Source organism: Chaetura pelagica, unplaced genomic scaffold (assembly GCF_000747805.2).
Source record: "Chaetura pelagica isolate M959 unplaced genomic scaffold, ChaPel_1.0 scaffold116, whole genome shotgun sequence".
Lineage (NCBI taxonomy): Eukaryota > Metazoa > Chordata > Aves > Apodiformes > Apodidae > Chaetura > Chaetura pelagica.
This window is the reverse complement of record NW_009953655.1, coordinates 153,727-169,884: the sequence shown is the minus strand read 5'-3', so window position 1 is coordinate 169,884 and position 16,158 is coordinate 153,727.

The following is a 16,158-nucleotide window of genomic DNA, read 5'->3' as shown; positions in this document are numbered from 1 at the left end:
CTTTCCAGGGTTATTGTTCCAGGAAGTCTTCAAACCTGGGCAGAACTGCAGTGGCTTACACACCAGCTCACCCTTCCAAGTTCTCTTTACAGTTCTTCAGAACAGAAAAGGTCTGTATAGCTGCTACAGAAATATCACACGGAGGCTCTGGAGCTATTTTAGGAAGCAAATTTATTGCAGGTAGACAGCTTACTAAGCTGGTCTGTTCTACTTTACACTGCCTTCTGTGGAGCTGCCTGGCCCAGTGGCAAAATGGGGAAGGGTCTGCATGCAGAGTCTGTAGGGCTGGTGTGGGGCCCCAAGCCATGGGTGAGAAGCTGCGGGTCGATAGGAATGCTGTGCCTGGCACACATGAGGCTCTGAGCAGCTGCTTGAGAGAGATAGTGTTTCCTGGGCCTCATAAGAGACATTCGCCCCATTGCTGCTCCTCCCCTCTGTGCTTTGGCCCATCAGGCCCACAGAATAAAGAAGTCCACAGCACTGAGCTTTCTTCCCAGTGCTGGCACTGCCCACCGCTTCATTCAGACCCTTTCAGGGAAGAAGAAATAATTCATCAAAGTGTGATACTGAGGAGAATAAAATCTGTGTCTTTTGGGTGAGAAAACATCCTCTGCTATGTGACCGGGTCAGATCTTCACCCAGCCTCACTGCTCCAAAAAGGCAGGGCTTAGCATCTCTGTGTCTCTGATGGTTTCCCTACCCAGTACTGACTATATAGTTCCTGCTTTGAGAGCCCTGTCTTTTTCCAAGCCAAATAAATGGCAATTTGAAAACTAAATGGTATGTTTTAAATGGGAAGGGCTACTTTTCCCGACTGTGGAGAGGGAGATGTTTATGTGGGAAAAGGCTTTTTTAGAAGCAGTGATATTATATTCCAGAGATGACAGATGGTTTAAAATCTGTATTGTGAGTTAACCTAGAGATTTATGGTAGGCTCATGATACAAAAAGAAACAGAGATATACAACCTAACCAAACTAATTTCTAGGCTAAAAACAGGTATAAAAAATGATTGCTTACCAACAAAACAGCCCTGCATTATTTTTATAAGAACCCACAAAGATCAGGGTGCGTTATTTTGGAGCTGTTTTAACTGATGCTACATGAATCAGCTTTTAGGAAGTGTAAGCAGGTAGAGGAATCCCAATTAAAAGCATAACCTTACACTCTGTGCATCCTAAAACTCAGTTTGGGTCATGGAAGACTTTCACCATCAAACCATTAAGTGCTAACACTGTCTGAAGAGATGGTGAGAAACACAAAAGCTCCTGTTTGTCTATTCCCCAATGCAAGACAGCTTTAGACTTCTAGTGTTGCACTCATGGGACAGTAAACAGGAATACAAAATTAAATTAAACTATAACTCACTCAAATCAATTGTAATATGGGATCTCCTTAGAGGAATGTTACTTCAGCTTCCTAGGGACAGAATATTACCAGAGTGCTTAACTAAGTGTAAGGAATATTTCAACTCACTGATAAAATTTAAAAACCAAAGCAAAATACTTCTTTGACTGAAATATTCAGCTAAGCCATCAAGAATGTTAACTGCCCGTGGAATCAATGTCACTCCTGGGTTACCAACAGTTCAATCCACTGGCACAAGTCGAGCAGTCCCAAGGCTGCTCTGAGTAGCACAGGGTCTCAGAAATCTCCAAAACCTCTTGGAAGAGGACTGAAACCCATTAGGTCTCCACACTAGCCAAGGAGAGCAGTTTGATAAAGGAACAGGTGTCAGGTACAGTCATGGGCAGGGTGGTGCAAAACAGCCTGCAGAGAAAATCTTACTGCTGTTTGGACATTTCTACAAATATGCTTAACAATAAACAGCATAATTTCTTCCATCAATAACTGACCTTAACTTCTTGCATCTCTAAGGACTTCACAACTTTAACCTGAAAAACTAGAAGACCAACCATTTGGAGGGACCAGCTACATGAAAAACACATGGAACCCAACTCAAACTGTCTTCCAGAGCTGGTTATTTTACTCCTAGTTAAGTGAAAAAAAACAAGTAAACAAACAAAACCTATCCCACCTTTAAAACTCAACATTTCATTTTGATAACACATTTCAAAGGATTTCAATGTGAAAATTATATAGCTTACATTAAAAGCTTAAATAGCTTATATTCAAATTCATATTAGTGACTTTAGGATCAAAGTCAATTGCATTTCCATTGATTTCTGATTATTTTTATTTAATTTTTCTCTATTTTAAAGACAGTGAGACCCACTTGAAATGATACAGAAAGCTCATGTCACAGACATGAACAGTACCCAGTTTTCAACTCCAGTTTTAAAGCAAGAGTGTAGGAAAACTAAGGCAAGATGACTCTACAGGTAATTTCAGAATATTCAGACCATCCTGGTGCTTTGGTTAGTAGAGGTATCAGAACTCCACATGCTATATATAACAGCTGCAACATTGCAGGGAGTTCACAGGCCATGCAAACCACATTTCTCTTTATGGCCCATTGGTATTTCTTCTGGGTTCTGTAACAACACTTTAGGGAGGGGCTGGGCACCTGTTGTGTTTGTTGGGTTTTTTTCTGCTAGGACCTGCATAATTCATTTTTAAAAAAGGAAAGACAGGAATATGAGACTCTGGCATACAGCTTGAAAAAGACAGGCTTCTAGTCTTTGCTCAAATGCATTTGACAAGGATTTCTAGTGTGAATTTAATAGACTCCTTTCCTCCAGGGTTTTTTCTCATTTCATTCATCCTTTTTAATCCTTCCATTTTATACGGCTAATGATAGCATCTTAATGAAATGCAATGGTGCAAATGAGATAAACAAGGAGGAAAGGATCTGCAGCTGGAGCTAAACTGATACAGAGCAGCCTCCAGTCTAACCTAGACATGAAGGAAAGGTAATCAGAAGGAAACAAGCCTCTGTACTGAAGCCATGGATCACTAACGAATAATCAGAGCTTCTGGCTACACCTCTGAATTAAGTTTTAACTACCAGCAAAATTATTATTAAAATTATCTAATTAAAATAAATTAGAAGAAAAAGGACAATTTAGTGGTTGATCCTAAATCATAGTGTTAGGATAAATGATAAAAAACAGCAGCTAGGGGAGCCTAAATAATACCCTGACCCAGCACCTCGGGGGCTGTCCTAGGAGAGCACCAGCCCCACAGGGGTGACACCCATCAAAGTGAGTTAATGGAAGAGGCTTTCCAGGACATCTTACAGCCTGGGGATATGAGACTCATTATGGGATGCATGAGCAGACAGACAGTGGACTAGGGCTCACATCTAAAAGGAAAAGCACACCAACATAACAGGCACCCTGCTTAGTCTTGTTTCACATCCTACCCATTCACAAACTAGTCCACAATGCTCAGTTTGTAGAACACCTACTGAAGCTCCTGAAGAACATCAGGGAAAGCCAATGCTTTGGCTTCTGTGCCAAGGAGCTTCATCTCTAGTGCTCATTGGAGACTAAGAGAACTTCCTCCAGGGTTGACTCCAGGAGAACCAGACCCACACAGCACCTAAGGAGTAGCATCAACCCCCTGCCAGATGTAAACCTTCGGCCTATTTTCTCCCATATCAACAAAACAGCTTAGGTATTAAAAAAATTAAAATCAGCACTAAACCAAACCATTGAAAATGCCTTTCTTCCCCACACTCTCTCATCTGAGAAGAGAAAGCATATAACACACTATAATTTAGTGTGCTACTGGAAACTGTTTAAGTGAAGGAGTGGTGAAAGCAGTGTAAGAAATATAAATGTGTCCTTTAGACTAGAATCACAGCATAATTTTGGTAGGAAGAGATCCCTACAAGTCTTTAATCCGAAACAGACCAACTCTGAGTTTACGCTAGACTGCTCCAAGCCCCTGTCTGGCCAGATTTTCTGCATCTCCATCTCCAGACCCAAGTTTCAGTGTTTGTTTGCCCTCACTCTTAAGTAATTTTTTCATATCTAAACAGAATTTCCTTTATTGCAATTTGTGTTGATTGCATCTCACCTTTTCACTGGGTGCCTCAACAAAATGCCTGGCTCTATTTTCTGGTAACAAGCCATCATGTTTTTGAAAACAGCCAGAAGATCTTCCCTTTGCCATCTCTTGTTCAGGCTGAACAAACTCAGCTCACCCATGTGCTCCAGCCCCCTTCCACTGGACCTACTATCTACCTTACACTAGGGAGACCCAAATGTGACACACTACCCCATCCTTACACTGTCTCACACTTGGCAAATAAGAGGGGAACAACCACCTTCCTCAACCTGCTGGCTAATCCTCTTACTAAGCCAATCGTGTACCAAGATCTGGAGAACATCACTGCACCCTTCCCATCATCAGAGGTGCAGAAGAACCATGGAACTACTCCCTGAATGAGGAGACCCTCCTTGCTTCTTGGAGAACCTTCTTGCTTTGCCACTCCACACCCTTTCCTTTGCAAGCAGTGCCCTCCCAGCTAAGCTGGGATCATGGTATGACAATAATAGATGTGAGGTTACAGAAGGACTCTGAAAATGCTCCTTTTAGCCTGCTCCAAATGAGCTGTCACAGTAGCACAAACCTCACTTAGCTACCTGTAAAACAAAACCTGACTATCAAGGGAAGTATATAAAGAACAGTCACACACTGTCTTAACTGTGGGACTTCACGTGGACTGCATTGCTGTTACCATAAGAGCTTTCAAAAAAAGAGGTGAGGGAGATGAAATGAATAATTACAAACACTGACTGCTAGATTTCCCTTATCTCTATAGCCACATATGGACAGGGTAAGCCTTGTGTCATTAACTGTGCAGTGTTGCTGCAAAATGTAATGGTTTTATGGTAATGCTGTTGCATGAGCTTTTCTTGCATAAAGCCACTAGTAGGAAGGTCATTATCAGCTTATTTACTTCTATGCCAAACACAATAGTCCACAGTATGTATCTGGAGATAAAACGACACATCCTTTCTTCAGTTGGGGCTGGGAAGCTTATGGAAAAAGCAAATTACCCATACACATGGGTAACAGTCATGCTAAAGGATCAGAGGCTGCAACATCCATCAAAGCCTTGATGGTGCTAAAACTTATTGAAAGGGCTTCCTTACATGGCAACCTCCAATGCAGTGCCTAACTGCATCCTCTAGCAGTTGAATTGTGTTTTCAGGTTAAATGAAGAAAGATTAAATGAAACTGATTCTAAGGAGAATTCTATTCAGCACTTTCAAAGAGTTCACCTGTGTTAGTAACAGGACATCCCAGGATTCAGGAAGCCTTAATTTCTCTGACCTACTAATTCTAAGAGGCTTTTGAGGATTATAGCTGAGTGCATAGCAGAAACCTAGACACAGAAAGATCAGCTCCTCTGCAAATCTTACCGTCTTCAATTAGTTCTCTCCAAGCCTTTGGGAAATAGTTAAGTTCTCCTACCCCATTTTACAGATTGGTTTCTCATAGGCCCAGCTTGGACATTCATCATGCACTGTGGGCATGCAAAAACTGGCTCTCTTGAGCCTTTAACTTGCTCAGGTTAGGCAGGATATTGTGACTGTTTCTGGCTTAGAGCATAGCAGCACACAGTGTGGGTGTGCTAATACACTCTCAGGAGGAGATGCTGCTGCATAGCCTCTCCAATTCATGGCATTCCCTCAGCAACACTTGCATGTTGCACAGAACCACAGCTCAAGTTAAACATTTCTGACTTGCAATTCACTTTGCAGGTGCACATGACAGATATAGCTCATGCAGTTTGCAGAGGACTCCAAAATGTCTTTGTTCTTTGCTTAATAAAGAATGCATGTGCACAGATGTATATATATCAAGACAGAAATACTGGAATTTCAACACATTTCCTCAGCACTCTGGGATGTTTGTTAAAATGCAAGGCTTCTCTTTTGAACTTTGGAATCTCTTGACATCTATTTAACTTTCCTACATCATGATTCAACCCACAGTTGAATATTATTCTTCTTCAAAAAGACAATTCTTTCCTTGCTCTTCCCAAATAATTTTATCTCATTAATATATCAAGGCTTTGCATTTCTTGACTAACATCTGATTTCTTTGTTCAATTTCTGCTGGTTTCCTGTCTTACCATAGCTTCTTCATGAAGCTTAAACAGGTTAAATGCTTTCCTGTTAAACCAAGGACTCCAGTCCCTTGTAGTGTTTTAGTGAGTGAACTTTGGGTCTTTAACTAAAGATAAGCCAGAGGAAGGGTTGGGTTTGGTTTTTTCTGCTTCCACCAATTTTCATTGCATTACTACTATTCATCTGCACAACAGATGTTAACAACCAGCTATTACCTAAAGTGCAGAAGAGACTTAAGCAAGGACAGGTACCTATTGAAGCATCTCATGGTACAGCACTTCATACCAAGAGCTTCACAACATCAACTTGAAATCATAGATTTTGGACAGAGGGATTCCTAGGGTAAAAATATTCAGATAAGCCGGAGAGAATACTAATATTTATGGGTTCCATCAATCATGCTGAAAATTAAATGGCTTTCACCACTAGATATGAGCAGCTTTGTCACAGCCCAGGTATGTTATGTTATGTCACCCAATGTGACACCTGGAATCAGAAGTCACAATTTCCAGGCTATGCTTCAGTGCCAGCCTTTATCACCCCCAGCAGCACACTTAGATGATCTCACTCTGTGAACCACAGCACTGCAAATTCTCACCTTTCTTCATTTAATCTCATCAGGTGATAATCTTATAAGTGACTATAGGAACATCTCATTTCAAAATAAATTCTCAGACTCAATGGCTTGTCAGAAAAGAGCATGCAAGGAGTCTTGCAGGCTCAGAGTACAAATCAAAGGATCTGATGCATAGATACAGCTATGTGCATATTATAAAAGTAGGGATTTTAAATCCAGTCTCACAATTTGGTGAAGAGGTGAAGTGGTTTAACTCAAGGGTTTTTTTTAATGCCTCCGGACAGCAGTATTTCTGCACAGACATTCAATCTTTGTTCTGACAGAAGATGTTATGTTCCCATTTGCATTCAATTTTTATCTCTCCCAGACTTCTCTTATCTTTCTGAATTTCAGGCTTTGACTAAGAGCATTAGGGAGTAAAAGGGATAAGCAACACCACTCTCTTCTACTCTGCATTTCCCCAAACACAAATGCATTCAGATCAAAGCCCATGACACAGGCATAGCTCCATTCTTACATTGTGAGGAACACCTCTTTGTTTCAGGCTTGGATAAAAATCCACAACATTGTACAATTCAGAACAGTAAAGGCTTTGCCTCTTCTCTTTCTTTTGGCTTAGTGACTTCACCTCTTTTCCCTTTTCACCTTCTCTCACGCACATATAACTTGCAGCTGGCAGCTACTCAAAATATAAAATGAAATATAAACTGAGGCTTAGAAGCCAGATGGAGACTTCACAGAAATAACTTTAGAGGAAAGCAAAGGGAAAGATAGCAAATGCTTCCAAGTCCATGATGGAGATTTCTAAGCAAGCAGCTGCTATAGAAGGCAGCTTGTACATTTTGTGGGAACGCCCACACTGCCTGCTATCTTATGTATGCTTTTCCATTACTTCTTATTCATTGTAATGCTGTGGTTTAAATGCCACAGTCCAGTGTTTGTCCTCCTTCCCAGGCAAGAAGATACACACAGAAGAATGACAGCATTGCAGGGGCCACTTTCCAGAAACAAAGCATTGCTATTTTGAAATGAAATGGTTAATTGTTTCAAACACAACATGTAGCTGTATCAAATGTGCCCTGAGATCCGTGTCTGCACAGACTTCCCGCATTTATGGAGTGACTGCCCAGAGTGAAGTTTCTTGGTTTCAAGAATATACCTAAAACACAATAGTGTTTGAATGGGGATCTGATTTATTACAGCCTAGTATCAGCAGAATAATAATTGAAAAAGAATGCTGAGCTATTTCAGTGGCTGTATAGCATCTGAGTGCAAACACCTCAAAACACACTACAGCAAAGAGGAAAAATACCTAATCCATAAGTAAATCCTGGAGAGAGATGGGAAAAGGGAAAAGAAAAGGAAAAAAAAAAAAAAAAAAAAAGGAGATTTTACAGAATGGGTGTATATGAGATTAACTATGAATCATACACAAACCACATGGAAAGACGACTGGTTCAGTTTCCAGCACCATGCAAAATCTGGAATAGTATTTCTGCACTTGAAATGCATGTCCTGCCTCCTGGACAGCAGGCAAAATCTTTCTCTCAAGCTGTGTGCAGCCTCCTAACCACCACTGTTCATCCTGTAGTGATCTAGGAAAAATGTGTAGAAATATGCATAGGGTCTGTCTCATCAGTCATGTATGTCACATCCCCTTGGGCCCTGGAAACGGCTTGGAATTGTCAGCTCTGGAAAGCCTGCAAAGCAGCACTGAAAGAGATTTAAGATAGCCAGGATCAGGGATGCTGGGGTTAGTCACCGTGCTGCCATGTCCAGCACTCTCTGTAACAGATCTTCACTTAAGGGTGCAGGGACAAAGCATAAAAGATGACAGTTTCTCCCTGTCTGACACAGTTAAAGTAGCTTTTAAAATATGCATGCTTGGGTGGTCTGCAGAAAGGCATTAGGATTCTGTAGACTGTAAAGAGAAGGTTGTCATGCTCTTCATCCTCAGCTTTCAGTCCCTATGAACACTTAGTAGAAGGAAGCTCAATGGTGAAGCTCAACAGAAAGCTCCAGATCTGAGGTCAGACATATTTTGATTACAGGCTTTGGGATGACCCATTGGATTGGCTTTTGCTGCTGAAGTGCAAGTAAAGCCATATTCCAATCTAGTCCTAAAATTCCCAACACCAAAATGAAAGATGGGACAAAAATAACTATCCTGACAGAATCATGTCTTTGTTAGCCCTCTATCCTCAATCTGTCACTCCTCAAAGGACAGTTTAGCTTGAGGCTCATAAGGAACAGAAGTCCTCTGGTGTCTTGAACTGGCCAACTGCTGTCCTGTAATATTCAATTTTCTAGGATCCAGCTGGCACCTTCTACAAGCCCTCACTGTTCTGGGATACAAACATAAACCCTGTGATCCTGACCTGGGTTGGTCTACACCACTCACTGACTTCAGCAGACCTGCTCCAGGTAATATGAAGACAGGCTGAGAGAGTTTGGGCTGTTCAGCCTGGAAAAGAGAAGGCTCCAGAGAGACCTTAGAGCACCTTCCAGTGCCTGAAGGGGCTACAGGAAAGCTGGGGAGGGGCTTTTCACCAGAGAGGGTAGTGATAGGACAAGGGGTAATGGTTTTAAACTGAAAGAGGAGAGCTTTAAGTTAGACATCAGGAAGAAATTCTTTGCCATGAGGGTAAGAAGGCACTGGAACAGGTTGCCCAGGGAGGTTGTGGAAGCCCCATCCCTGGAGGTGTTCAAGGCCAGGTTGGATGAGGCTTGTGCAGCCTGGTCTAGTGGGAGGTGTCCCTGCTCATAGCAGGGAAGTTGGAACCTGATGATCTTTAAGGTCCCTTCTAGCCTTAACCATCCTCTGATTCTATGAACATAACTTGAAGCCCTGGTATTGCCTTAAAGATGAGAACATGATTGAAGGTTGCACTGGATCAGTGTTTCACAGCTATTTATTCCCTGTATCTGCAGAACATCCACCCTTGATCCTTCTGCTTCACCACAAGGCAGGACTGTGGGCATTTTTGTGGCAGTTCTTGTTAAAATCTGGCAATGCCCCACTTAGCCTACTTCCACTGACAAAACAGAGAAGCTGCATTTACTCCAGATATGAACTGATGTTTCTCCCCATATAGTGTGGATTTTTTTGTTAGAAGATTAAGAACTTTTCTATTAAATTTCACTTTTTCTCTTCAGTTGATCACTTTTCACTTCACAGGGATTCTGTAACTCTGATAAAGTGCCTGCAAGTCTTCTTTGAGCAAAATGATACCCTTATTTCCTTGCTAGATTAGAGAAAAAGAGTTGGTACAATTCATGTTAGATTTAAGAATCCATCTTCAAATCTTCTAAGTGAATGTATGGTTAATCAACTCTCACTCAGTGTTCAGGTGTTGGACCATCATTACAAATTCCCATCTAAATCAGCTGTTACACCCTGTACAAGGTTCTCAAAATGCTATCCAAATATTGATGAAACAAGCTTCTTGTGATGCTCTGAGATGGGAGACTCCTAGCATAGACACAGGGAACAGGCAGCAATGCAAAGAAGTTCAAGTGGACCTGCTTAAGATGACCATAGCAGTCTGTTACAGACACCTGACAGTTAGAGCTATATACATCTACAGATATATCTGTAAGAGCAAGATGATACTCTGAGAAAGGATCATTAGATCACAGTTTCTCCCTAAATCATTAGAGTCAGCAAGGGATTGGTTTGACTGATTGCAGTCTGACAGGTATGAAGAGAGGTTAGCACAACATAACAAACATGAGAAAATTCCAACAATGTTTATGCAGGAAACTATGTACTCATTTCAATGTCTGTTTTTTTAAGGTATCTGTTAAAGAACAGCTTCCTCCCTGCATGTGATCCCACAAGAAAGACCCTTTCTATATATAGGACACCAGGGTGTGTTGCCATGGAAATTATTATGATCTACTTAAATTCCACAAATCCAGCCTTACGGGGTATATTCCCCTGAATATCTCAATTCAATTATTAATGCTCTTTCTAAACAGCTTCACCTTCCCAATTTGACCAAAATCCTTACAAGCAGAGTGAAAACAATGAACCTGGAAAGTGGAATCCTTTGTTCAGCTGCAAAACTGGTGCAATTAAGCCAGGAAAGATGCAAACAGCCTCCAAGCTGTCCTGCCAATGCTCTTCAACTCAGACCTGATAGATCATCTGGAAGGGAGAAAGTGTCATTTGGTGTCTGTCCCCACTCTACCTCTGGCCTCTCAGATATGATTTCCAGAAAAAAACAACAACAAACTGCTAGGATAGTGGGGGGGTTTTGCAGAGGCACATGGTTCAGTGGAATCTAAGCATGGACTATCAAGTCATTTCCATATAACCACCAGTCTTGCACTTGTTCTCCAGATGCACAAGCCCAGTGAAACCATCCAATTATTTTCCCATTAAATTAATCACTAAACCTAAAGCTATTTAGGGTTACCCTCAGGGCAGCTCCAGCATCTGTCTTTCTCCTTCAGGTGTCACGATGAATTCTGCAGGTAGCTTTTAAGAGCCAGGTGGTGTTATTCAGGCTGATATAACATGGGATAGTTTCTTCTGGGTCACATAATACAGGTGGTTCATAGGTCTATGTTTAGACATGCACAGACACATGTCCTCCCAAATCCCAGCAAAAGAGTCAGCAGGATAAGCTGAGCCCATCCTCAAGGAGGATGAGGCTGGACAGTCTCAAACTGCTCATCCACAACAGGCCCAAGGCGAAGGTCATCTTGCTGTGATTGCTCCACTCTCAACCTTGACCAGGTGCTTCCCATCTATCCTCCCTAGGAGGATGTTGCTCATGATATGCCACCTAAGATTCCTGGTTTCACTCCTGTATGAGTGTTCTCAGGGACTGACAGTCAGGAAAGCACTGCCACAATAGAGTCCAGTCTATGGCAAAACATTACAGAGCACCTCTGATCTTCTAACAACTGGCTTGGAAACTTCAGCTCAAAATTCATATTAACATTGCCCCTCCAATTCTGCTCCAGAGAATGTGTCTCATGCCCACATCAGAGGCTATCATACCACATGTAAAGCAGAACTGATAGTTTGGATGGACAGAAGTTATCACTAAGCCTATTTTACAGGTACCAAATTAAGAAAGAATAAATAACTTGACCTCTTCCCACAAGGAGTTTGCAGTACTGCTAAATCCAGGCTCTTGGTATTCCGATGCAAAATTTGCAGCACAAGTCCTACCCTCCTCCCTTGTACAAGGCTGCTTATTGGTCATAAGTCCCCTTCCAAAGCATGAGGCAAGTTTTGGCTTTCCTCTAAAAACATTTATTTAGAGGCTGGAAACAAGACATAGAATAAATGAGCTTAGCTGAGTTGAATTAAAGGAAGCAACAGCATGAACTCAACAGAATAGTACTTCCCAAGCAGGAGCTGCAACTCTTTGTTGATGCTGATAGCATTGAATTGCTTGGGAGACTCAAAGGCAGGCTACACACATTGCCCTGGCATCCATGGGACCTGTCCAAAAAAGCACAAGTTCCAGACCTGACAAGTATTAGCTCCTCACAAATAGGTTCTTCAATGCTAGTTTTGTTGCCCTGCAAAATTTGCTATTTTGGAAAGCAAAAGTTGGCTCCATGAAAGAGAAGGGGGAAAGATGGACTGCAGCTTTATTGATCAGTTGATCAATTCCTCCTTTGGTATTGGCTGTTGTTTATATATTAGCAATTAGTGCATTAGCAGCATGGCTCACTGCAAGCAAGTAGGCAGCATTTGAAGAAACAAACCTTCTCTAAGCATGACAGCAAGCCAGCTGTCCCCTGTTTCTCCCAAGAATCAATCTCCAACTTGACACCCAATCCTCTGCCTCCATATAAATGTGTGTCCTTTCTGAAACATAATCCTTGCTCTTCATTTCTACTTACTGTACAACCAACTTCTCTCCTTCAATATCATCCTTGACCTTCTGGCTGTGTGGCAGCTTTTATCAGCCTGCAGGTTGCTGCTTTACCACCCCATCAAATTAAAATCCCTTGTCCTCTCCTTCTGAATCCTGCAAAATGTGTCTACAAGAAACAAAAAGCAAGGTACCCTGCTAAGAAGATATGCCTGCTCAGAAGTTTATATCAAAAGATGGAGAGGTTCTATGTATGAAGCTTGGGAAAGTACCACCCATGTGTCTAATCCTGCCTGCAGAATAACCAGGCGTGTCCTGTTATCTCAGTCCCTCTCTTCAGAAGCACACAAGTCCTGGAAAGATAAAAGACAGTTTCAGTTTTGTCACTTCTAGTATTTTCTCACCACTCTGCTCACCATCTGTTTTGCCTGTATTTCATCAGTTTAAATTAGAAGTTTCTCAGAGTAAGGATCTTGTCTTACCACATACATGTGAAATGCCAAAACAGAACATGAACATAGCACCAGTAAACACCGTTACAAGTAAATTACCAAGGAGCACAGGATCAGTTTGATAAATGATTCACCTAGAAGGCAGAATAGCATTTATTAAAATATTATTTTTATTACTACAGAACAGAACCAACTGGAGACTAAAGCCCATTGTCTAGGGTGTTGTAAAATCAAAAATACTAAATAAGACCTCCTGCCCAAAAAAGCTTACAGTCTAAATAGCATACAAGTGGTACCAGAAGTATGTGACACCTTCTTCTGCAAAAAGTAGCATGTGGTCAACTTCAAGAACACAAGTACTACAAGTGATATTTTACCATCTTAGTGTTTTGTTTGCAAAGAGCCTGCTTACATGGATGCATCCCTCCACTGAGCCATCTACAAAGTCTGTCTGAAATCTGCTGAGTGTCCCTGATCAGGTCAAGTGCAGAGTCAGACAAAAGGAAAACTAGACTCAGATCCTAGCTGCCTAATGAGGACACAGAAATTTTGACATACATAAGTTCCAAACTGACCAATACTGCAGCACTTGGAGCTTCAACTACTTTTATGATTAATCTGAAAGTTCCCAAGATATCACCTCTGTCTGCTGAAAGCATGGAAGCAGAAAGGTAAATGCACTGCTTAGGATGTAGAAGCAATTTCTCAAGAAGTAGGAGGCATGATTATATGACCTCCTTTGTCCTCTCTGTACCAAGGGTTTCCTCTTGACCAAACAGCTTTCTACACAACACTTTTAATGCAAGCTTCTTAGAGATATGTCTCCCTCTACTAACTGCAAGAAAAACACAAAAGAGTGCTTATCAACCTTTCTTAATCACTGGACAACCTGACCCTTTGAAATATACATACAGGTCATTTTATATCCCACTATTGCTTAAGGATAGATGATAACTAAGACACATGGAATCACTAAAATGTTGAAAAGTTGTAGTATCCTACAAAACTGCAATTCAGCAGTTAAAATTACAAAACTTGTAACTAAAAATGTAGTATAATGTGGTATAACCTGATTGAATCTTAGTACATAAATGACAAGTGTCTGCATGAGAGGTCTGTTTTAGTGCTGAAATGTTCTCCTGGACTGCGTGATGTTTTGTGGACTGTCAGCCATCTGTGGAGCACAGGTTGAGTAACTTGCCTCTAAATTTCTCTGCCGGGACTGAGTAGCCAATTTTAGGTAGCATAATGCATGACTTAGTAGCCTGAATTAGGCAGTTTGGCTGTTGTGTTCTGCTGTCAATGACACTGACAACAGCACTGAAAGGGTCATTATTGAGAATATTTAAGCCTTTGGCTGTTTGACTGCTTCAGGTAGCATCTATTTTAATCAGGGAATCCGAGAATGGTTTGGGTTGGAAGGCACCTTAAAGATCATCTAGTTCCAACCACCCAGCATGGGCAGAGACATTTCCCACTAGATCCACCCACCCCCATCACAAATCCATAAAACAAACCACAAACATAATGCCCAAGTCCCCTGACCAGATCATCTTCTATTAATTTATTGATCAAGGCGTATTACTTGTTACCAGAGGTTTTCTCTGGAGTATTGGACACATCACTTGATCTCTCTGTGCCTTGGTGCTCTCACCAGTAAAAGAGCAGTAAAAATCATTCTACCTGCACAATACTTACTAAGTTAATGCTTCTAAATGCTTTAATACAGTGAAATGGGTTCCAAAAAAAGCAAAATACTGTATTAATGCAGCTGCAAAGGCAAAGCCCCATAACTATAATCCACAACTTCTACTTGGGTAAAACATCCTTCCTTACCAAACCAGGACTAGTAACATCTGTGATGTGCATGCAAGAAAGCCTTCCCCACTTGGGCTAAGAGCATTTCCAGCACATCTGTGCTTGTGCAGGAAAATCTGGGTCACAGTTGACAAAGCAGCAGGCAGTGTTATCCCCTGCAGTGGGATCAGCATGGTCACATTTCACATGAAGGGCAAAGCAAATGTCGCACCTGCGCTGGATGCTCCTCTGTCAGTTACTGTCACCAACAGGTTCTGTCCCCTCAGCAGAGCTGTAAAGGCTGCAGCAGAGACACACATGGTGGATGCTGGACTGAGCTGGCAGTCACAGACACCACTTCATGTGAGGGGGAGCAGCAGTGCAAGACTGTAGGACCCGTTTCACCACCTTACTGTATAGGTAACGTTTCTTAGTGAATTCTTATGGCAGCTGGTCTGGCCTTCCCACTTCCCAGCTTCAGAGCATGTAAAAAAGCCTATTTCAAACTCATCCCACAGACTGAGCTGAGAGTTCAAGCCACACTAGATCCATTGCTGTATTTTCACATAATTTCACATCAACGGTGTTGAGGTCTATACAGACCAATAAATACCATAATCTTTCACATCACCTGCCAGCAGCAAGAAAGGAACATGGACTGTGCAGGAGGACTTTCACGTATGTGGCATATGTCAGACAAAAAGCTAATGCTGACATCTCAGCAACCAAAAGCACAGGGCTGTGCTACGCCTTCATGAGAACAGCTCTCGCCCACTTGAGCAGATCCTTTCTCTGTTTCTGCCTCTGGCAGAGATGATACAAGCTATCCTTTTCTACAATCACATAATCTCCACAATCTGGTTGTTGGTTTTTTTTTTTCATTCATAAATCTCTTCAGGCTTCCCATACACATGAAAACCAGGAGTAGGAAGGATCTGCTAAATTTCTCCAAAATGGAAATTCACTGCTGATGTAAGGAGTGTCTTGTTGATTTAATCAACATCTGACTCAGCAGCACTGCGGATTTACACCAGCTGAGGGTGGGGGTGGCCAATCTCACACACCCTTGCTAAAGTGGCATCACAGCATCCAAGAAAGAGAAAGCTGACAAATTGTGACAGGGAAGGAAATTTCACTCATCAGTTTAAAGAATTCTTTGGTTCTCTTTGGTTTTGTTCAGACATCCCTAACTCCAGTCACAGCCAGAAGAAAGGATGTCTCAGATAAATCCCCAAATCCCTGTTGCTTCCACAAAGGGCCAGGAATTCCCAGTGAACATATCTGAGGCTGCCACAACGTTTCACATCAAACCATAAAAGAGCAGACAGGCCATTACTGATATTTTGATGTAAAAGAAAACAAATACAGGGGGAAAAAAAAAGAAAAAGAAAAAAAAGCAGAACTAAGGCTGTGGGGTTTTATCATGAAGAACATATTTAACCATTT